We start from the raw sequence: 22338 nt of genomic DNA, 5'->3' as shown, positions 1-22338 counted from the left end.
AATCGGAAGGAAAGTTTTCTTCCCTGAACAACGTTGTCACCTGCTCCACAATATATCTCGAAATTATAGCAAAAGCCAGAAGAGTCACACAAATTGAAGAATTTCACTCCCCATTTGTGTGGTTTGTCTGGTAAATATTGTCTAAGAAAGGTCTTCATCTTCGTTGCACACATTTGTTCATCCACAGATAAGCGTTGGCGCATCGGAACTGACTGAAACTTCTCATTTAAGTGATTCACGAGCGGCCGTATTTTGTATAAAGGATCGTGGTCGGTAGAATCCTTGGAGGGCAACTTACTATTATCATTAAAACGCAAATTACCTCGTATTTTTTTAAAGCGATTTCTTGACATTGTGTTCTGAATTGTTCCAAATGCGTACTCCCCCCAATATGAACGGACATTTGGGTAGCGAAAAACAGACATAAAAAATAAAATGCCAATAAATTGTCGAATTTCTAAATTGGTTGTAGAAAACGAAGTATTGACATCCTTTTGGGCAGCATACAAATTTGTTTGCTGCGTGATATGCTCAATTATAGTATCACTCAAAAAGAATTGAAAACACTTGAATGGCGTATCCAGATTTTTAAGTGCTCCGAGGTCAGGCTCAATAAAGGATATTGCAGATTTATCCATGACTAGGTTCGTTTGGCGCCACAACATCTTTTTGAAAAGCGGTGATTTTGGGTCTACAGCCCAAACAGATCCTACAAATTCAGCTATTGTGCTTGCTTTAACATGAGCAATATTTTGCTCAGCAGGCGCTTTGCGTTTGCGTTTCTGTGCTTGAGGTGAATTGGATGCAATCGAACTTGAGGGTGACAACAATTTTGCAAAAGGAGTAGAACTTCCGCTTGAAGTTACACAAATCTCTCTAGCCAACATAGAATCCGACATATGTATAACTTTCTCAATCGCTTCTTCATCTTCCTCATTGACAGGATGCGCTGCCTCGCAATCATCATCAGTCAAATCTTCCTCCAATTCTTCTTCTCCGTCCGTATCAATGTCAATATCAATTGAATTTAAAAATTTTTTAATCTCCACGTCGGAAAGAGCTGATAGCTTATTCACTTGTCGTCGCTCCATGTCTACTGAAGCAATTATTTGTACTTAAATATGTGATAGGTTGTTCCACTTTCAAACTTACCTTATAATTTTTTTTTCCCGAATTGTCCCAAGACCGCCTCTAGACGGGATACCTTATAAAAGCTATAGAAAGCTAACGAAATCTTATTTTTAGTGTGGGTTTCGTTTTTTGAGTCCTTGAGACTATCAGCAACACGGTACAATATTTTTTTCCAGCAACAAACTTTTTATAATATTTTAAAAAAATATTTTTATTTTGCACTTAATTTGCAAATAATTATTTCGTCCGAGTTGCACAAATTTTCTGCTTCAAATGACTACAGCAGCTTGCGCAAGCTCTAGTATGTATTCCAAACGCAACGAACTTAATTTTTTGTACTTCCCCGAATTAGAAAAAACGCAAAACCGAGTCAAAAGGAATGAAAAGACTAAAATAACGGTGTTTTTAACCTTACCCGTCTGGAGGCGGTCTTGGGCACTAGAGGGTTAAAAACAAGCCGTCGACATTATATGTTTTTATGTACTTTTATTGGGCGTAAAAAGTTTACAGGTGTTAAAGGTATTATGTATAAAATTAGTAGACAAATTCGTGTTCTGTAGAATGTATATCTTTCTTTTACCGGTAGGATTTTTATGAATCCGAATTAACACACCAATTGTATGCGTTGTTAAACATAATCTGCCAAGGACTCTCAGCCTGTTTGGGGGAAACTTCGAAAGAAGGTGGAACATATGGCCACTGGTTCATAGCCGAGCAACGCTCTGGGTGCGGCATTAAACCCAAATGACGTCCATCAGTCGAGCAAAGTCCAGTAATTCCCCTAGGGCTGCCGTTCGGATTAAGTGGATAGAGTTCAGTGGGCTCGCCTGTATCATCAACATATTGCAGTGTCACCAACTCAGCCGACTGCAGTACGCTTATGAGCTTCTCCTCTCGGAATGCAAAACGACCTTCTCCGTGAGCCACCCAACAGCCTAGAATTAGATCTTTCATGCTTGGGAGCATGACAGAGCGATTCGATGGAATTTTCACTGTTGCCCAGCGGCACTCGAATCGCTCTGATCGGTTGTGGAGTAGGGCCACATCGGGATCTACACCAACCTCGCTGCCTGGACATCCTACAAATCCAATAAGAGTCATCAGTTGGCAACCATTGCAAATGCCCAACGAGAAAACATCTTCTCTGCGCTTGAAGGCCTGAAATTTAATGTTGGCTGCCCAGCCCTTGGCCGATCCTAGAGTGTCCGCATAGCTGAAGCCACCCGGGAAGATCAGTCCCCTATATTGGGACACGCTCGCGGTTCCTGAAACATTTAATTGGTAAATTAGTAAAGCCTTGAAATGCGGTAATTCCTTAACTCATCACTGCTCAAAATCATCATTCAGTCGACTGTGACGCCTGCAGAGCCAACTGCAACATCCGAAGAGTCATCGCTCTCACCAACCCTCTTTCTCGATCTTTCTCTCTAAAACAGCACTCCCCCATCGTAAGACAGGGACCGTGTTCCAACAAGAACAAGCAGCAATTCACCACGAAGTCGACTGCGAAGTCTTCAGAGCAGCCTGCGACGACGGCAAAGTCGAACGGCTTTCATCGGCAAAGCCGATTGAAAGATTAAATAAATTCTTCAGTAAAAATAAGAGGATTAGCTTCTATAGATTATGTGAATCATACTCAACTTAACTAAAGACATTACAATCATATTGGTATTTCTGTTAAATGTTTGTCCCATTTGGTTTGAAGAATTCTCGGCATTAATTTTTTTATTAGTTCAAGTAGAGCAAGAGAAAATGACAAGTCCATTTCGTTTGGGATATGTGAAAATATCGCATGTTTGTGTTAAAATCATTTGCTTAACAATAATATCATCTGCAAGGTCTACTAAAAAGTTTTTCCAAAAATCAGCACAGTTAAGCCGTGGTTTTAAAATGAGTTTTATTATGATAAAAAAAACAGGAATAATCACTATTTTTGATTTTTATTTTTTTCATTCAGGAATGATTAGTTTTAACTTTTATTATTTAAGTCAAAAATAGTGATGTTTATTTTTTGTTTTGTTTTTTTTATCAAGAATATTGTATGATTACGGTAAATGCAATTTTTATTTTTGTGTACGAAAAAAAATTCCTGACAGCTATTTAAATATGAGTCTCACATATCCACAATTTTCACTTCCTGGAAAAGTGTTATTTTTTTCCGCAACTGCAAAATAAATGAATGATTTAATCTTTTGACTCGTTAAATTTTGAAAACTTTTTTGTCTTATATTGGATGCAATTGGTCAGGAGGAGCCCTTGGAGCCTCCGCAAAAGAAGTTGCAGAAGACGATGAGGTGTATAAAAAACGCAACGCAAATCCCAGATACTAGTAAAAACAAGGAAGTACGCTATAGTCGAGTACCTCGACTATCAGATACCCGTTACTCAAAGGGAAATGGAAATGGAAATCAGATATGCAAGCAGCAAAGCGAAATTAAAATGCGCCACCTACCGGCGGTAGACAGATTTAAGCGTTATGAGCGTTAGAGTGGGCGTGGCAAATTTATTTTTGGATCAATCGATAGGTATTGACGACACCAATACATTTCAGTTAAAATTTTTCATCTAGCATCCAAATTGTGGGCGCCACAAGTTTTCGCGGTTTGTGGGCGTTTAAGTGGGCGTGGCAAACTTTTTTTTAGGTCAATCGATAGGTATTGATGAGAACAATACATTTCAGTTAAAATTTTCTATCTAGCATCAAAACTGTAGGAGTTTCAGTTTTGGGCGGTTTGTGGGCGTTAGAGTGGGCGTGGCAGTCTACTGAAACAAACTTGCGCTGCGTAAGAAGCTCAGGAATCTGTACGCCAAATCTCAATAGCCTAACTCTCATAGTTTCCGAGATCTCAGCGTTCATCCGGACAGACAGACGGACAGACGGACAGACGGTCAGACGGACAGACGGACAGACGGACATGGCTAGATCGACTCGGCTAGTGATCCTGATCAAGAATATATATACTTTATGGGGTCGGAAACGCTTCCTTCTGCCTGTTACATACTTTCCGACGAATCTAGTATACCCTTTTACTCTACGAGTAACGGGTATAAAAATTAAATTAAATATATTTGCTTCAAAGCGCTAAAAAACGCCTTATTAGCGCTTAAAAGGTGTTGTGTTTGCTGCTTAAAAAAGTGCTTTAATACGCGCTTTAAAGGTGGTCAATGTGTTATTTTTTTTAAGCAGTGATTAATTGTAGGACATTCCTATGTTAAATCCATCACCTTTTTTTATACAAATTGAGCTCTCGGTGATGATCTTCCCACTTTCTAGCTTTTATAGTTTCCGAGATCTCAGCGTTCATACCAGTAGCTGCTATAACAGGGAAAAGGGCTATGGGCGAGTGCTTTGACTATCAGGAACCCGTTACTCAGGTAAAGGAAGCAAAAGGAAGATGGAGATATACAAGCTGCAAAGCGAGATTGTAAAGCGTCGCCTACACGCGTTTTCAATACATGGTAATGTGGGCGGCAGACAGATTTAAGCGTTAAGGGCCCTAGTAAAGACATTATAATAAGCGTTCTAGAGCCAGCCGCTATCTTATACACATACTGCGACAACCAACCAATGTATGTGGACACATATTCTCAAGCACTGGTGGCATGCAGGCATGTAGTTCTAAGCTAATTTTGGAAGACGATTGGCTTCTATTACTATGTTTATGGTAACGGTTTCATGAGTTGCTCCTGTTTATGCGACGTGGCCGAAATCATGCATTTTATCAATCTCAGCTGACAGAGATGCCGGACCGGTTGAAAAAGGTGTGAGCGATAATTAAACCGAATATTTTTTCAATTCGCATGAAATAATCTTGCTAATATTAAAGATAATGTGTGGCAAGCCAGTATAACATTTGTTCTACCCTCAAAATAAAAGATAAAACAAGGAACAACGCTATAGTCGAGTACCTCGACTATCAGATACCCGTTACTCAAAGGGAAATGGCGATATGCAAGCAGCAAAGCGAGATTAAAATGCGCCACCTACCGGCGGAAGACAGATTTAAGCGTTATGGGCGTTAGAGTGGGCGTGGCAAATTTGTTTTTGGATCAATCGATAGGTATTGACGACACCAACATATTTCAGTTAAAATTTGTTATCTAGCATGCAAATTGTGGGCGTCACAGGTTTTCGCGGTTTGTGGGCGTTTAAGTGGGCGTGGCAAACTTTTTTTTAGGTCAATCGATAGGTATTGATGAGAACAATACATTTCAGTTAAAATTTTATATCTAGCATCAAAACTGTAGGAGTTACAGTTTTAGGCGGTTTGTGGGCGTTAGAGTGGGCGTGGCAGTCTACTGAAACAAACTTGCGCTGCGTAAGAAGCTCAGGAATCTGTACGCCAAATCTCAATAGCCTAGCTCTCATAGTTTCCGAGATCTCAGCGTTCATCCGGACAGACAGACGGACAGACGGACATGGCTAGATCGACTCGGCTAGTGATCCTGATCAAGAATATATATACTTTATGGGGTCGGAAACGCTTCCTTCTGCCTGTTACATACTTTCCGACGAATCTAGTATACCCTTTTACTCTACGAGTAATGGGTATAACATGGAAGAACGCTATAGTCGAGTGCCTCGACTATCAGATACCCGTTACTCAGCTAGTGGGACCAAATGGAAATTAAGATATGCAAGCAGCAAAGCGTGATTGAAATGCGCCACCTACCCGAGATCTCAATATGTGGTTATGTGGGCGGTACACTGATTTAAGCGTTATGTGCGTTAGAGTTGGCGTGGCAAACTTTCTTTTTGGACCAATCGATAGGGATTGAAGAGACCAATTCAGTTAAAATTTTGTATCTAGCATGAAAATTGTGGGCGCCACAGGTTTTGTCGGTTTGTGGGCGTTAGATTGGGCGTGGCATATTTGCGTAACAAACTTGTGCTGCGTACAGGGCTACGGAATTTAAATCTGAGATCCCATTTCTCTATGCTTGATAGTTTCCGTGATATTCGCGTTCATATGCACGATTTTTTTAAGTTTGTGGGCGGTTTGTGGGCGTTAAAATGGGCGTGGCAAACTTTTGAGTCAATCGATAGGTATTGATGAGACCAATACATTTCAGTTAAAATTTTTATTTTAGCACCAAAACTGTAGGAGCCTCAGTTTTGGTGGTTTGTGGGCGTTAGAGTAGGCGTGACACATTTCTGAAACAAACTTGCGCTGAGCAGGAATCTCAGGAATCTGCATGCCTAGTCCCAGTATTGTAGCTCTTATAGTTTCCGAGATCTCGGCGTTCATACGGACAGACGGACAGACGGATAGACGGACATGGCTAGATCGACTCGGCTGGTGACCCTGATCAAGAATATATATACTTTATGGGGTCGGAAACGCTTCCTTCTGCCTGTTACATACTTTCTGACGAATCTAGTATACCCTTTTACTCTACGAGTAACGGGCATAACTAGTTTTCATTGGCACTGAATTAAAAAATAATTTGTTAAATTTAAGGTGTATTTATGTATTTATGTCGATCTGGCAACTCCGATAATTAAATAGAGTTACAAGAGTTTGATTCATGATTCATGAAATGAAAGAGTGAAATGGCCTTCGCATAAACGCAGTATATGTTGGTTTAATATTTTAAATCAATTTTAATTTATATATATAAAAACAAACAAATGTATTAATTTTATACCCTTGCAGAGGGTATATTGATCTCAGTCAGAAGTTTGCAACGCAGTGAAGAAGACGTTTCCGACCTCATAAAGTATATATATTCTTGATCAGCATGACTAGACGAGTCGATCTAGCCATGTCCGTCTGTTCGTCCGTTTCGACGCAAACTAGTCTCTCAGTATTAAAGCAATCGGGCTAAAATTTCCCAAAAGCCTTATATCTTTTGCAGGTAGTATATAAGTCGGAACCAGCCGGATCGGACAACTATGTCTTATAGCTCCCATAGGAATAATCGGGAAAAAAATATATCTTTGGTGTTTTTTAACTTATAACCTCCTAATTTTGGAAATAACATTTATTAATTAGTTTTGAATTTCGAATTAAATTTTATCAAAATCGGACGACTATATCATATAGCTGCCATAGGAACGATCGGAAAATTGGTGGGAAAATAATATGAAACCAATTATAGCTTCGGTGTTTTCTGACATATATACTATTGGGAATACCTTTTTTTGTATTTTTAAATTTAATAAATATAACTGCAAGGGTATACAAGCTTCGGCTTGCCGAAGTTATTTCCTTTCTTGTTATAACATAAAATTAATTATTTATTTGTTTGTATGTTAACTATTTAAATATTTACTATTTTTAATAACTTCAATAGTTAATATACAAATAGATATTTAAATATTTCATGCGTACATTTCTTGTAAATTACCCATTTGATGTTTTTGATATGAAAATAAAACTTCGTTAAGTGATTTTCATCATTTACATTTGATTTGATTATAATTTAAAAAGCGCGCGCATCTGGGTGGGAAGAAAAACGCGCTAACTTTTTTTCCCCCTTTGAGTTTCTCTTCTTGCGTTCGCTTAAGGCAAAAAATTACATAGAGCTCCCCGATTTTTACGATATTTAAAAATTTTAAATATTTAAACGTTTTTCTGTCGACTAAAAGTAAGTCCGCTACATCAGTGACATATAAAAAATTTTTATTGGATAGTCTCAACATTGCGGTTTATGTATGAAACAACACTTCGTTCATATGGTTGCCTCGGCTGACTTTACAGGAGCCCATTCGGTCGACCCAATTTTTAAACCCATTTTCGATGGTATGGCCCTCAACGGCCCTCATGGCGACTTCAATCTCGTGCTTTAGGTCGTCAATCGTCTTTGGGTGGTTGGCGTAACACTTATCCTTTACGGCACCCCACAAAAAATAGTCCAACGGGGTCAAATCGCAGCTGCGAGGGGGCCAGTTGACATCGCCTCTTCGGCTTATTATGCGATTTTCCAACGTATCGAGCAAAAGATCGATTGGGACGTTGGCTGTGTGGCACGTAGCGCCGTCCTGCTGGAACCATATGTCGTCTATGTCTTTCTCTTCCATTCGGGGAAAGAAGTCTTCCAACATGCCGCGATTGCGGACACCATTAACGGTTACGGCGGCTCCTTCCTCGTTTTCAAAGAAAACCGGTCCAATGATGCCATCCGACCACATACATACAAGACGACGTGTGGATTTACTGAACCCCAAATGCGATAGTTTTGCTTATTAACATAACCACCGAGGTGGAAATGGGCCTCATCAAAAAACACGATTTTTCGGTAAAAATGGTCATCTTCGAAGAAGCGCTCCTGAGCACATTCCGCGAACCGAAAAGGCATAGGATGGTCATGCGGCTTAAGCCAACTGATTTTTTCCGAATTTTGACCGAAATTTTTTGCAGTTTCGATTGAAGACGGCTCCACTTTGAAAGAAAGTTTTAAATATTTCCCAATTTTCTTCGAGCGTAAACTTAACCATTTCGTAAACCGCAAACCTTCTACTAAATATCTGACACATTGACAGTGACATTCGAAATGTCAAAGTCAAAATTATCGATAGTTCAAAAAGCAATCGCTAGATGGGCCACCCTGTATATATTATGAAAACTTGTTTAAAATAATGGTAACAGACACCAATTAGTTAAGAATATTTACTGGGTAAAACAAATTTTTACGTATTTTTAAATACCAATTTACTCTAAGACGAAGGCCACAGGAGCTATGAATGGTACTTATTCTGTAAGTTAGTTTTATAATTAGGCACACAATATACACTGGTCTGCATAAGTATTTTGAAGAAACAAAAGTTAAATATAGTCATAATTTCAACTTACTTCTTGTAAACTTTGGCATCAATGGAAAGGTAATTTAAATGTCGTTTGAATAATACAATACCTCTCTTAACCCATTCAATACTTTTTGAAAAGGACGAATTTGTGTGAATTTGTCTACTTTTTAAACTTTTTTCCTCGTCTTGAAAACATAAATTTTTTGGTGCAAAAACATTCTTCAAACAAAAATAATAGTAGGTTAGGTTAGGTTAGGGCAGCTGTCGGACTATAGTCCGACAAACTTAGACCTCTATGGGTCCATTGTGATACCGCATGATCTCGTTTTTCCTTCTCTAGGGTCCCGTTTCTAGTAGTTTCAACCTGTGTTAAGCTGATCAGCATGTCTTCCACCCGGAAGATTTAATAAAGGCACTTATGTTTTTGAGATTAATCTCCGATATTTCGGTAAGATCGTCGATAAAGGGACTTCTTAAGTGTTTCAGTCTGAGTCTGCATAGGGCTGGGCAGAAGCAGAGAAAGTGTTCTACCGTTTCCACTTTTTCCTCATCCCTACAGCTTCTGCAGAAATCATTTTGCGGGGCTTTTAGCCTGCCGGCATGTACGCTAACAAGCCAGTGCCCTTTAAGAGCTCGAATCAACATGCCACACTCTGTGTTTGAGTAAATCCGAGGTTTTTTTTGTTTATCACAGGCCATGTCTGGTGAGAGATACGACACTGTGGTGCGTTTTGCCAGTGGGTGTTGGCTAGTGTGTTGAAGTAGTTTTTTATATTTAGCTTGCAAGTAGCCATGGGCATACCGACATTCTCCTCTCCTGGGAGGAGAGGCTTGGTGGTGCCCTGCCTGGCTAATTCGTCCGCTATGCAGTTGCCTACGATGTCCCGGTGACCCGGAACCCATATTAGGCTGATAGTAAACTGATTTGCCATCTCGTGGAGATATCTGCGACAGTCTGCTATTGTACGGGAGTTGGTGTTTGTGGAGTAGATCGATTTAATAGCCGCTTGGCTGTCACTATATATGTTTAGGTGTCCTCTTTGGAGGCTAAAGTTCCCTAAGCAGGTTAGTGCTTCTTTTATAGCGTGGACCTCCGCCTCAAAGACGCTGCAGTGGTCCGGGAGCCTTAATGACTTCCTTCTAATTGTTCGGAGTATACACCTCCACCAACGTGTCCTTCTAATTTGGAGCCATCTGTATAGAAACAGATTGCGTCGTGCCCGATCGGCCCTGCTCCCACTCCTCTCTATATGGAATCAGGGCCTCAAAGGGTGTGTGACTATATTCAATGGATTTGCATAGATCCGTGATCTTCGGAATCGATTTATCATGCTGGGGAATTTTAGCATGGCCATAAAATTGGGCTGCCCTGTGTCCCTCAGTCGAATAGCTGCCGATTTGGCCCTTTCCATGCCTGCTAAGTCCAGGCTAGGGAGGGGACATGCCCCATCTTAGCCCAATTGCTTTTTTACAGGAGTAAAGTGCAATGGTCGCTTTCTTGGTTCTCTCTTGGTTGTTAAAGCCTCATTTGAGGCACTTATCTAGTACTAACCCCAAGTACCTGGCGTGATCGCCAAAAGAGAGATTACAATTGTTTAGAATGGGTGGGTTAAGTTGTGGAATTTTGTATCTATTTGTAAATAGAACAAGTTCCGTTTTCATGGGATTTACCCCGAGTCCGTTCGCTATCGTCCATTCCGATAGTATTCTAAGTTTAGCGGTCGTAAGATCGCAAAGTGTTTGCGGATATTTTCCATTAAAGATGATGGCGACGTCGTCTGCGTATGCCACAACCTTACAACCTCCTCCTTCCAGAATCCGCAGTAGTTTATTTACTGCGATATTCCACAAGAGGGGTGATAGTACACCTCCTTTCGGGGTTCCTCTGTTCACTAGTCTAATAATAGTAACTGCAAAAAGAATTTTTCAAAAATCATTTTGCTTATATTTTTCATATTTTGTTCAATTTAAACCCAGAACTGAAGTATACTGTTTTAAAGTATACAGTTAAATTTGTATTCCACACATTTTCAATTTTTCTTAAAGAAAAAAATAAATAATGTTCACACCTGCATAGAGTTTTAATGTGTATTTAACAGTTCGTCACCTTACCGTACAACTTTTAAAAGTGAAAAAATATTGGTTTACCGAAAGAGCTATAGTATTTATACCCGCTGGATGTTTACTATCGAACTTTACCAGGAATATGCTCAATAGATGTCAGCAACTTTCTGCTCCTAAGCCTTTTAAAAATATTAATTTTTGTTAAGGTGACATTGCACAAACAAATTGTCTGTCACTATAGTACTCCCCTAGATATGCACAATGTACATACACAAAAGCGAAGTACAAATTAAACAATACATACATATGTTAACATATTTAAAGTGCACGCCGAAATATAAATACACATTTTTGATGATCAAATCTGTGAGAATAAGAAATAAGAGAAATTGTTGATTTACATTTGTTCTAAGCGTGCTCTTAAAAACATGACTCGTTTTATTTCAACATAGATACTACATATGTTTCTATTTAACTAAATTTAATTTCTATTTTATTATTTCATATAGGCAATTATATCAAAGCACGTACTTATTTTTAAATTGTTTAGATTTGCGTTTGGCTAATAGTTTTGTGTTTTCTTTTCTCAGTCTTTTTTCTGATTATTGTTTCGTATTTAAATATGGCGGACTTAAGACAAATTGCTGCATTTAAAAATTTCAGTAACATTAGTAAATTTTAAATAAATTGATAATAAGCGAATTAACTATTGACCAAACCTAATAATATTAAATAGGATTTATACCTTGAAGAATCGCAAGGCGAAGGGTACACCCTCTTGGACTACATGAAAGACGTTTGCTTTTGTGCGACAAATGAACAAAATTCACATAGGGAAGTGCGGACAAAAAAAAAAGGAAGAGAGAGAGATCAGATTGAAACTATTAGTGTTCTTAAATATAATTTAAAAAACAAGAGAAAACGCTATAGTCGAGCCTTGACTATTAGATACCCGTTATTCAGCTAAAGGGGTCGGAAACGCTTTCTTCTGCCTGTTACATACTTTCCGACGAGTCTAGTATACCCTTTTACTCTACGAGTAACGGGTATAACTAGTTTTAATTGGCACTGAATTAAAAAATAATTTGTAAAATTTAAGGTGCATTTATGTATTTATATTGATCTGGAAACTCCGATAATTATATAGAGTTACCGGAGATTTATTCATGATTCATTAAATGAAAGCGTGAAATCGCCATCGCATAAACGCAGTATGTGTTGGTTGAATATTTTAAATCAATTTTAATTTATATATATAAAAACAAAAAATGTATTGTTTTTATACCCTTGCAGAGGGTATATTGATTTCAGTCAGAAGTTTGCAAATGATTAAATGATTTTCGTCATTTACATTTGATTTGAAGAAAAACGCGCTAACTTTTTTTCCCCCTTTGAGTTTTTCTTCTTGCGTTCGCTTAAGGCAAAAAATTACATAGAGCTCCCCGATTGCTACGATATTTAAAGATTTTAAATATTTAAACGTTTTTCTATCGACTAAAAGTAAGTCCGCTACATCAGTGACATATAAAAGTAAAAGTGCGTCCATTAATTGTGCTAAAAAGTGCAAAATTAAGAAAATTTCAACTGCTTACGTCGTTCTGTAATTTAGCAAATTCGAGCTGCGATTTTAAGTAATAAAGGGTGGCCCAGGAAAGATTTGCTTTTTAAAATCGCTATAAAAAAAAACAACGAGTTTATATTTTTCAAAACAAATTTTTTATTGGTTAGTCTCAACATCTCCAAGACGACGTGTGGATTTTCTGAACCTGAAATGCGATAGTTTTGCTTATTAACATAACCACCGAGGTGGAAATGGGCCTCATCAGAAAAGACGATTTTTCGGTAAAAATGGTCATCTTCGAAAAAGCGCTCCTGAGCCCATTCCGCGAACCGAAAAGGCATTGGATGGTCATGCGGCTTAGGGTGCTGAGCCAACTGATTTTTTCCGAATTTTGACCGAAATTTTTTGCAGTTTCGATTGAAGACGGCTCCACTTTGGAAGAAAGTTTTAAATATTTCCCAACTTTCTTCGAGCGTAAACTTAACCATTTCGTAAACCGCAAACCTTCTACTAAATATCTGACACATTGACAGTGACATTCGAAATGTCAAAGTCAAAATTATCGATAGTTCAAAAAGCAATCGCTAGATGGGCCACCCTGTATATATTATGAAAACTTGTTTAAAATAATGGTAACAGACACCAATTAGTTAAGAATATTTACTGGGTAAAACAAATTTTTACGTATTCTTAAATACCAATTTACTCTCAGACGAAGGCCACAGGAGCTATGAATGGTACTTATTTATATTGTTGAACGTTGATGCACTAAGAGCAGTACAAACAAGTGGCCCAAACGACACCAAGCACGTGCTTGTTACGCGCGGGCCCATTTTTATTTCGGGCAAATACGGTTCGCGAGGAAGGTACATAGAACAAATAAAGACAGGACAAAACATAGATCAACAAGATTAAAGCAAATGAGCTAAGATTTTAGTTTTTAGTACAGGGATAGAAGTTGAGGAACAAATTAAATGATATAGGTTGTTATAATTATTAGAAAGAACGCGAAAGAGCTCATGCTGACTAAAATTAGATGAACATCGTGGCAAGTTGATAGGATGGTAGTTTCGCATTAGTCTAACAGGAACATTGAAACATAGGCGGCTTACCAAATCCACAGAATCAATATCGCCTCTGATAAGATTATTTATAAAAATAGTACCAAGCATAATTCTACGGCTTACTAGAGTAGGCAAATTAATTAATAGCAATCTACTCGAGTAAGAAGGCAACCTGACGTTTTGATCCCAGTTCAAACCACGTAAGGCAAAAAGAAGAAATTGTTTCTGTACGGACTCTATACGGTCAATGTGCACTTGATACTGAGGACTCCAAACGGAAGAACAGTATTCTAAATTAGGTCGGACAAGTGAGGTAAATAATAATTTGGTAGTGTATGGATCATCAAATTCTTTAGACCAACGCTTTATAAACCCAAGAACACTCATAGCTTTATTTACAGTAGAGGTTATGTGGGAGTCAAATTTAAGTTTAGGATCTAGGAGAACACCTAAATAGTTTACTGAGTATATTCGGTCCAAGGACATGTTCTGAAGAGAGTAACTCATGAACGTTGGCGTACCCCTATATAAAGTCATAGCGTTGCATTTAAGATAGCTTAAATTCAAAAGGTTGTACTGACACCATTCCTGGAATCTATTTATGTCTGACTGCAAGCAGAAACCAGATTCAATATTATTATATGAAAAACAAAGCTTAACATCATCAGCATACATTAGTACACGAGAGTGATTTAAGATAGAAGGAAGATCATTTATAAACAGAGTAAACAGCAAAGGGCCTAAATGACTGCCCTGAGGCACTCCAGATGTCACGTTGATCATCTTGGAAACAGCGTTTTTGAATAAAACCCTCTGAGATCTACCATTCAAATAACTTGAAATCCAAGTTAACAGATTATTCGGAAACCCAAGCTGATCTCATTTGAATAAAAGAAGAGAGTGGTTAACAGAGTCAAAGGCTTTACTAAAATCTGTATATATAACGTCCGTCTGCAATTTTTTGTTAAATCCATCTAGTACAAAAGATGTCAATTCGAGCAGGTTAGTGGTGGTCGATCTACGCTTAACAAAACCATGTTGACACGGCGATATTATAGAGGAGCACAAGTGTTGCAACTGAGAGGTAATAATGCGTTCAAATGTTTTAGGAATTGCAGACAATTTGGAGATTCCTCTATAGTTCTGAACATTAACCTTCGCACCCTTTTTGTGGAGTGGAATAATAAAAGAATCTTTCCAGATAGTAGGAAAAACAGATGATGAGATAGACAAATTAAAAAGTTTAAGAATGGGTTTACAAATAGTTCGGGCACAAAACTTAAGAACACACCCAGGGAGTCCATCTGGCCCCGGAGAATAGGTTGGCGTTATAGTTTCTAAATCACTTAAGAGAGAACTCTCGGTGATTACAATAAAAAAAATACAATTTGCCCTGTTTAAGTGATTAGGGTAGCTAGAATTAGACCAAGAAACAGAACTATAAGTAGATTGGAAGACCTCAGCAAATAAATCAGCAATTTCGGGATCCGTAGATGCCTCAATAGAGTTTAATCGTACGGATGATGGCAATGCTGAAGACTTTCGCTTAGCATTGACAAAGTTATAAAATTGCCTCGGATCCTTTGAACATTTAAATTTACATCGGTTCAAATACATGGAATAGCGATGACTGTTAAGTACATTAAAATTACATATCTTTACATATCTTGAAAAATCGGATGGCCTACCCGACTTTTTGTACTTTTTATAGAAGTTTGTTTTTAGGTTTCTAAGTCTTTGCAACTGATTGGTAAACCAAGGTGGCCTGTCTAATTTAGGAGGAAAACTGTCAGGAACACATTCACTGAAAAAAGAGTTGAGGACACTATATAATAGTTCCGTAGCACTTTCAATATCCAAGCAATTATATAAATTTGTCCAGTTATATTGTGAAATCAAGTTGTTGAGTTTACTAAAGTCACATTTACGAAAGCATCTACATTTATTTGGAGAAAGTGAAGGAGAGAGGGTATCAACGCCGGAAAGACAAATTGTATGTTCTAATGTGGGATGATACTGGTCTTCAGGCACAACTAGTGGGTCAATTCTAGATACAGTGACTTTAGACGGATCTAAAACAAATACAAGATCTAATTGTCTGTTTAGTTAATTACGTATAAAGCTAACTTGCTGTAATGATAATTCTAACAGACCGTCAACGAAGTCATGGTCAGATAAAGGGGTAGAGACAAGTGAGTCAGTGGAAAGGGACCAAGAAATGTCAGGGAGATTGAAATCACCCAAAACAATTAAAAGATCCCTTTCGGAAAGATGAGATAAAACAGTTTTTATTGCAGACAAATGTTGCTCATAAATTGTTAAGTCGGATCCAGGTGGAATATAAGAACAAGTTACATAAATAGAAAAAGATTTCAAAGAAACTTTAACACCAACGAATTCTATGTCATTGGGATTAAGAAAGTGTATTCTCTCCGATGATAAAGTAGAGGTAACGGCAACCAGCACCCCACCCCCCCTACGAGGAGAGCGATCAGTTCTATACGTATTAAAATTTTTGGACAGAACTTCGGAGTCTGATATCTCCGGTTTCAGCCAAGTCTCAGTAAAGGCCAGAATGTCTTCAGAAAAGGCAGAGGAGTCAGCATAAAGCTTAGGTAGCTTCATATTGAGTCCCCTAACATTTTGATAGGCCAAAAATAAACTGCTCAGTTTTTTGGCGCAGGTACAGTCGTGGAAGGCCTATTATTAGTTCTCCGTCTGTTTGGAACAAATTCTTTAATGACCAATTCATCATTAAGCCAAAAACGTTTAGAATTTAGTACATTAAATACTTCCGGAGGAGCAGATATTTTAAATGAAGATATCATACGAACATATGGAAATTTAAACTCCTCCACTGTGATGTTTTGAGATGGGAATTCCTGTTGTATAAATTCCAAAACATCTGCAGATGTGGTTTCAGGTGTTAAACGAGACATAAATAATTGCTTCCTACATGGAACAACCGAGAGGCTCTTTCTTCCACCATTAGCAATCTGAACATCGTTCGTGTGATTATCAAGACTAGGGACTCCTATAGAGCTAACTTCACCAGTAGGCACAGAAAGCTGCATAGGGTTTGACCCCTTAGGCTGACTAGCAGAAACAGGGACTCCTCCAGAGCTTTTGGTACCTATGGGTACTGCGGTCAGAGAAACTTTAGGTCCCCCAGACCCAGTAGATGCCGACATAGCTGCCGTTACCGATCGGGTAAAAATATTTGGAGCTAAGTTGGGATTTGGAACTGATGCCTTTACGGGAGCAGATTTTGAAGGAGCGGTCTTTTTGCGTTTAGGTGACCCTACTGACATTTTTTTATTATCAAGGTCCGCCTTAAACTCTTTAAAATCAGCAACTACGCTCATAAGCTTATCAGAAAGTTTCATAAAACGATCATTGGTCAGCGCAACATAGCCATCCAAATCACGGTCTATTTCAACGCAAGAGGCACAAGTCCACGAGAAACCAACACGCAGATCAATAAAATCTTTTACTCTGCCAACAAGTCCAGTACATTTTAGATGAATGACTGTATTGCAGAGACGACAGTAAACAAAAACATCATTAGGTGACGATCCAAACTGACAATCTTTCTTGGAACAAAAAAGTAAGTATTTAAATTTAAGAAAAAAAGTTGTTTATAAAACCAAAGAATCAAAAGAATTATAAATACCTCACTTAATTTGACACTGGGATCAAACAATAAAAATGTAGACACACAAAAACACAGAAGTATAAGAGCGCGAAGAAACTGCGAAAGCGAGAGAGCGCGACAGAGTGGCTGTCGACTGAGCGTGGCTTGCGAAACACAAACAAAATATACACGACAACAGTTGCGACGACAAGAAACGGGAGAGAGATTACAAGAGAGAGAGAAATTACAGAATATGGGAAACAACAACAAAAGCTATTGAAACAAATGCACCGCAGCGTACAGAAGTTACAATAACAAAATGCACAGGTTAAAAACAGAGTTAGGTTTTGTTAAAATTGCTACAATAAAATAGACAATTAAACATAAACAGACGATTTAAAACACAAGCACGGCTGGTTATGTTGGACTAAGACACAAAGCAAGGCACCAGTAACACAGATATTAATGACAAATTGACAAAAATCACAGAGCACAAGATAAACACAACCGGTCTCAAGCGACGCTAAATCGATTGATTCTGTAAGTTAGTTTTATAATTAGGCACACAATATTCACCTGTCCGTCGCTTTGCGTCGTTTCGTTTTGCGTTTTTTCGAAGTTGCGTCGCTTCTTAATTAGAACTAGTTTTCATTATGCGGCGTTAGATTTTCGATGTTGCGTTGTTTTGGGATGAAGCGTTAATATAATTTTAAAAAAAATGTTCAGCAAACATTGGACCAATTTTTTTTAAATAAAGCCGGCCTACGACAACAGGCACTAAAGACTCGTCAGAGAGTGATTAATTCTAATTTTTTTTCTAATTTATTTTGTTTTAAATGAATTAGTTTCCTTCTGTTTGTATATGTTATATGTAATAAATTGAAATGTTATTTTGGTTTTTTTTTAATACTCACTTTGCTCCATTTTCTTTTTAAAGTAGTATTTTTGTAACCCTGGAACAGATCTTCGAACTTTACATGGTTTGCTATAGAAAATCTTAATTCACTTTGCGTCGTTTCAATTTGCGTCGTATTTTTTTGAAACGTATCCCCGACGCAAAGCGAGGGATAGGTGTACACTGGTCGGCATAAGTATTTTGACGAAACAAAAGTTAAATATAGTCATAATTTTAACTTACTTCTTGTAAACTTTGGCATCAATGGAAAGGTAATTTAAATGCCGTTTGAATAATACAATACCTTTCTTAACCATTTCAATACTTTTTGAAAAGGACGAATTTGTGTGAATTTGTCTACTTTTTAAACTCGATAAAGGGACTTCTTAAGTGTTTCAGTCTGAGTCTGCATAGGGCTGGGCAGAAGCAGAGAAAGTGTTCTACCGTTTCCACTTTTTCCTCATCCCTACAGCTTCTGCAGAAATCATTTTGCGGGGCTTTTAGCCTGCCGGCATGTGCGCTAACAAGCCAGTGCCCGGTAAGAGCTCGAATCAACATGCCACACTCTGTGTTTGAGTAGATCCGAGGTTTTTTTTTGTTTATCACAGGCCATGTTTGGTGAGAGATACGACACTGTGGTGCGTTTTGCCAGTGGGTGTTGGCTAGTGTGTTGAAGTAGTTTTTTATATTTAGCTTGCAAGTAGCCATGGGCATACCGACATTCTCCTCTCCTGGGAGGAGAGGCTTGGTGGTGCCCTGCCTGGCTAGTTCGTCCGCTATGCAGTTGCCTACGATGTCCCGGTGACCCGGAACCCATATTAGGCTGATAGTAAACTGATTTGCCATCTCGTGGAGATATCTGCGACAGTCTGCTATTGTACGGGAGTTGGTGTTTGTGGAGTAGATCGATTTAATAGCCGCTTGGCTGTCACTATATATGTTTAGGTGTCCTCTTTGGAGGCTAAAGTTCCCTAAGCAGGTTAGTGCTTCTTTAATAGCGTGGACCTCCGCCTGAAAGACGCTGCAGTGGTCCGGGAGCCTTAATGACTTCCTTCTAATTGTTCGGAGTATACACCCCCACCAACGTGTCCTTCTAATTTTGAGCCATCTGTATAGAAACAGATTGCGTCGTGCCCGGTCGGCCCTGCTCCCACTCCTCTCTATCTGGAATCAGGGCCTCAAAGGGTGTGTGACTATATTCAACGGATTTGCATAGATCCGTGATCTTCGGAATCGATTTATCATGCTGGAGAATTTTAGCATGGCCATAAAATTGGGCTGCCCTGTGTCCCTCAGTCGAATAGCTGCCGATTTGGCCCTTTCCATGCCTGCTAAGTCCAGGCTAGGGAGGTTCAAGATCGCATTCAGCGCTTCATTCGGGGTGGTTCGAAGGGCTCCACTTATACACAAAGCCGCCATTCGCTGTACTTTGTTTAGAGGAGTCAGTATGCATTGTTTTTGCAGGGCGGTCCACTCCGTACAGTAGGAACGGCTTGACTACCGCTGTGTTTATCCTGTTGACTATTCTAGGGGACATGCCCCATCTTAGCCCAATTGCTTTTTTACAGGAGTAAAGTGCAATTGTCGCTTTCTTGGTTCTCTCTTGGTTGTTAAAGCCTCATTTGAGGCACTTATCTAGTACTAACGCCAAGTACCTGGCGTGATCGCTAAAAGAGAGATTACAATTGTTTAGAATGGGTGGGTTAAGTTGTGGAATTTTGTATCTATTTGTAAATAGAACAAGTTCCGTTTTCATGGGATTTACCCCGAGTCTGTTCGCTATCGTCCATTCCGATAGTATTCTAAGCTTAGCGGTCATAAGATCGCAAAGTGTTTGTGGATATTTTCCATTAAAGATGATGGCGACTTCGTCTGCGTATGCCACAACCTTACAACCTCCTCCTTCCAGAATCCGCAGTAGTTTATTTACTGCGATATTCCACAAGTGGGGTGATAGTACACCTCCTTTCGGGGTTCCTCTGTTCACTAGTCTAAGAATAGTAACTGCAAAAAGAATTTTTCAAAAATCATTTTGCTTATATTTTTTATATTTTGTTCAATTTAAACCCAGAACTGAAGTATACAGTTAAATTTGTATTCCATACATTTTCAATTTTTCTTAAAGAAAAAATAAATAATGTTCACACCTGCATAGAGTTTTAATGTGTATTTAACAGTTCGTCACCTTACCGTACAACTTTTAAAAGTGAAATAATATAGGTTTACCGAAAGAGCTATAGTATTTAAACCAGCTGGATGTTTACTATCGAACTTTACCAGGAATATGCTCAAAAGATGACTTTCTGCTTCTAAGCCTTTTAAAAATATTAATTTGCGTTTGGCTAATAGTTTTATCTATTTTCTTTTCTCAGTCTTTTTTCTGATTATTGTTTCGTTTTTAAATAGGGCGGACTTAAAACGAATTGCTGCATTTAAGAATTTCAGTAACATTAGTAAATTTTAAATAAACCTAATAATATTAAATAGGATTTATACCTTGCAGAATCGCAAGGCGAAGGGTACACCCTCTTGGACTACATGAAAGACGTTTGCTTTTGTGCGACAAATGAACAAAATTAACTTTTTTTGGGACAATCTATTTGTATTGACGAGATTAATACATTTCAGTTTATATTTTTTTCTCTCATGAAAAATGTGGGCGCCACCGATTTGGGCGGTTTGTGGGTGCTAGAGTGGGCGTGTCATGTTCGCGTAACAAACTTGTGCTGCGTAATCCCAATTCTCTATATTTCATAGTTTCCGAGGTATCCGCGTTCATATTTATGATTTTTTGAATTTTTTGGTCAGATTGTGGGCGTTAAAGTGGGCGAGGAAATTTTTTTGGGTCAATCGATAGGTATTTATGAGAACAATAAAATGCAAATTTGGGCGTGGGCGTATCGAGTCTGCATGCTTAATCCAAGTATTGCAGCTTTTATAGTTTTTGAGATCACAGCGTTCATACGGACAGACGGATATGGATATATCGACTCGGCTAGTGATCCTGATAAAGAATACATATGCTTTACATATATTTATGTATATCGATAGTTTTGACATTTTTTGTTATTTATATCATTGAATCCTCTGACTCCAATAATTTGCTACCACATAACAACAGCTTTCAATTTCATTCCACTTCGACAAATGTATTCCTAAAAAGTTTCATTTTTCTTATTTTTTCGTCTTATGTAGGTATCGATTGTATCAATCATTGCATCACTATCTCATATTGCTAGCCTTACACCCATAACCACAGTTATTAGCTACAATTCAAGGTCTAAGAAAAAACCAAAATATGAGACATACGCCAAATACTGTTATCAAATGTCATTAAAAAGCTCAAGAACTGAAAGAAGCAATGGGTTTAGTAATAAATTTTTCACATATATTTTAAATATCATTATATCTCACCTGTTGCTACCCACAACATAATCCCAAAGTCAAGGCTGTCAGAGTTAAAACAAAAACAAAGCGTTTAGCAATAAATTTGTCACCAGCAGGCCTATAATTTAAAACTACTTCTGTCTGAGGGTCAAATGTCGGTCACGGTAACAAAATAGATTTTATGCATCTTGTATGTATGAACGTGTCGGTTCTGGAAATGTATGGAACCAGGGAAAAAATGTGATTTCCATACGATGCCGAGTTTTTTAATCTTTTTTTTCGCTCAGTGTAAATTTTATTGAATGCAAGAATTTTTTGTAAGGAGGTAAAAAAAAGTGACTTCCATACATTTGGGAATTATGGAAGGCAAAAAGGTGATTTCTATACTAATGCGAAAGTTTTTCGTAGCCTATTTTTTCGCTCAGTGTAAATGTTATTGCATTATTTATCTACCATTCATGCTTTTCAGTGTAGGAATTGTAAAGAAACATAAAGCAAGAAGCAAACAAAGAAAGCTCGTTCCTATATTACAATAAAGATCTACAATAAAGCTTTAAGCTAAAGAAATACAAAATTTTTTTTTGGCAGCATTGAATATTTGTTAAATTTCCATTTTTTCCCTAAATATAGAGCGTTTGTACCCAAGGTGCCATGACCAGCACCCAGCAAAATAAGCAGTTGCCAAGTTCGGAACAGTACCAGGCGCCCAGTTGCACCGACTACAGATGAGAATTGGTGAACAGCATATTATATGACATAAATCCACGACTCACTAACACACCATACCAAGGGGTGAACACATTCTGTAGTGTCAGCCGAGCCAATTACGGAAACTTCTAGCATAATCAAAAT

The 22338-nt window shown here is 38.2% G+C and overlaps 1 pseudogene; it reads right to left on the bottom strand.

Annotated features, from left to right (window-relative positions):
* Window positions 1-1597: 1597 nt before the first annotated feature.
* The window catches only part of LOC139355135 (phosphoribosylformylglycinamidine synthase-like), a 73796-nt pseudogene continuing 53055 nt past the window's right edge, over window positions 1598-22338 (bottom strand).

This window comes from Drosophila suzukii, unplaced genomic scaffold (genome assembly GCF_043229965.1).
Source record: "Drosophila suzukii unplaced genomic scaffold, CBGP_Dsuzu_IsoJpt1.0 scf_9, whole genome shotgun sequence".
In the NCBI taxonomy this organism is placed as follows: Eukaryota; Metazoa; Arthropoda; class Insecta; order Diptera; family Drosophilidae; genus Drosophila; species Drosophila suzukii.
The sequence above is the reverse complement of the archived record's forward strand: the minus strand, read 5'-3'. Positions and strand labels throughout refer to the sequence as shown.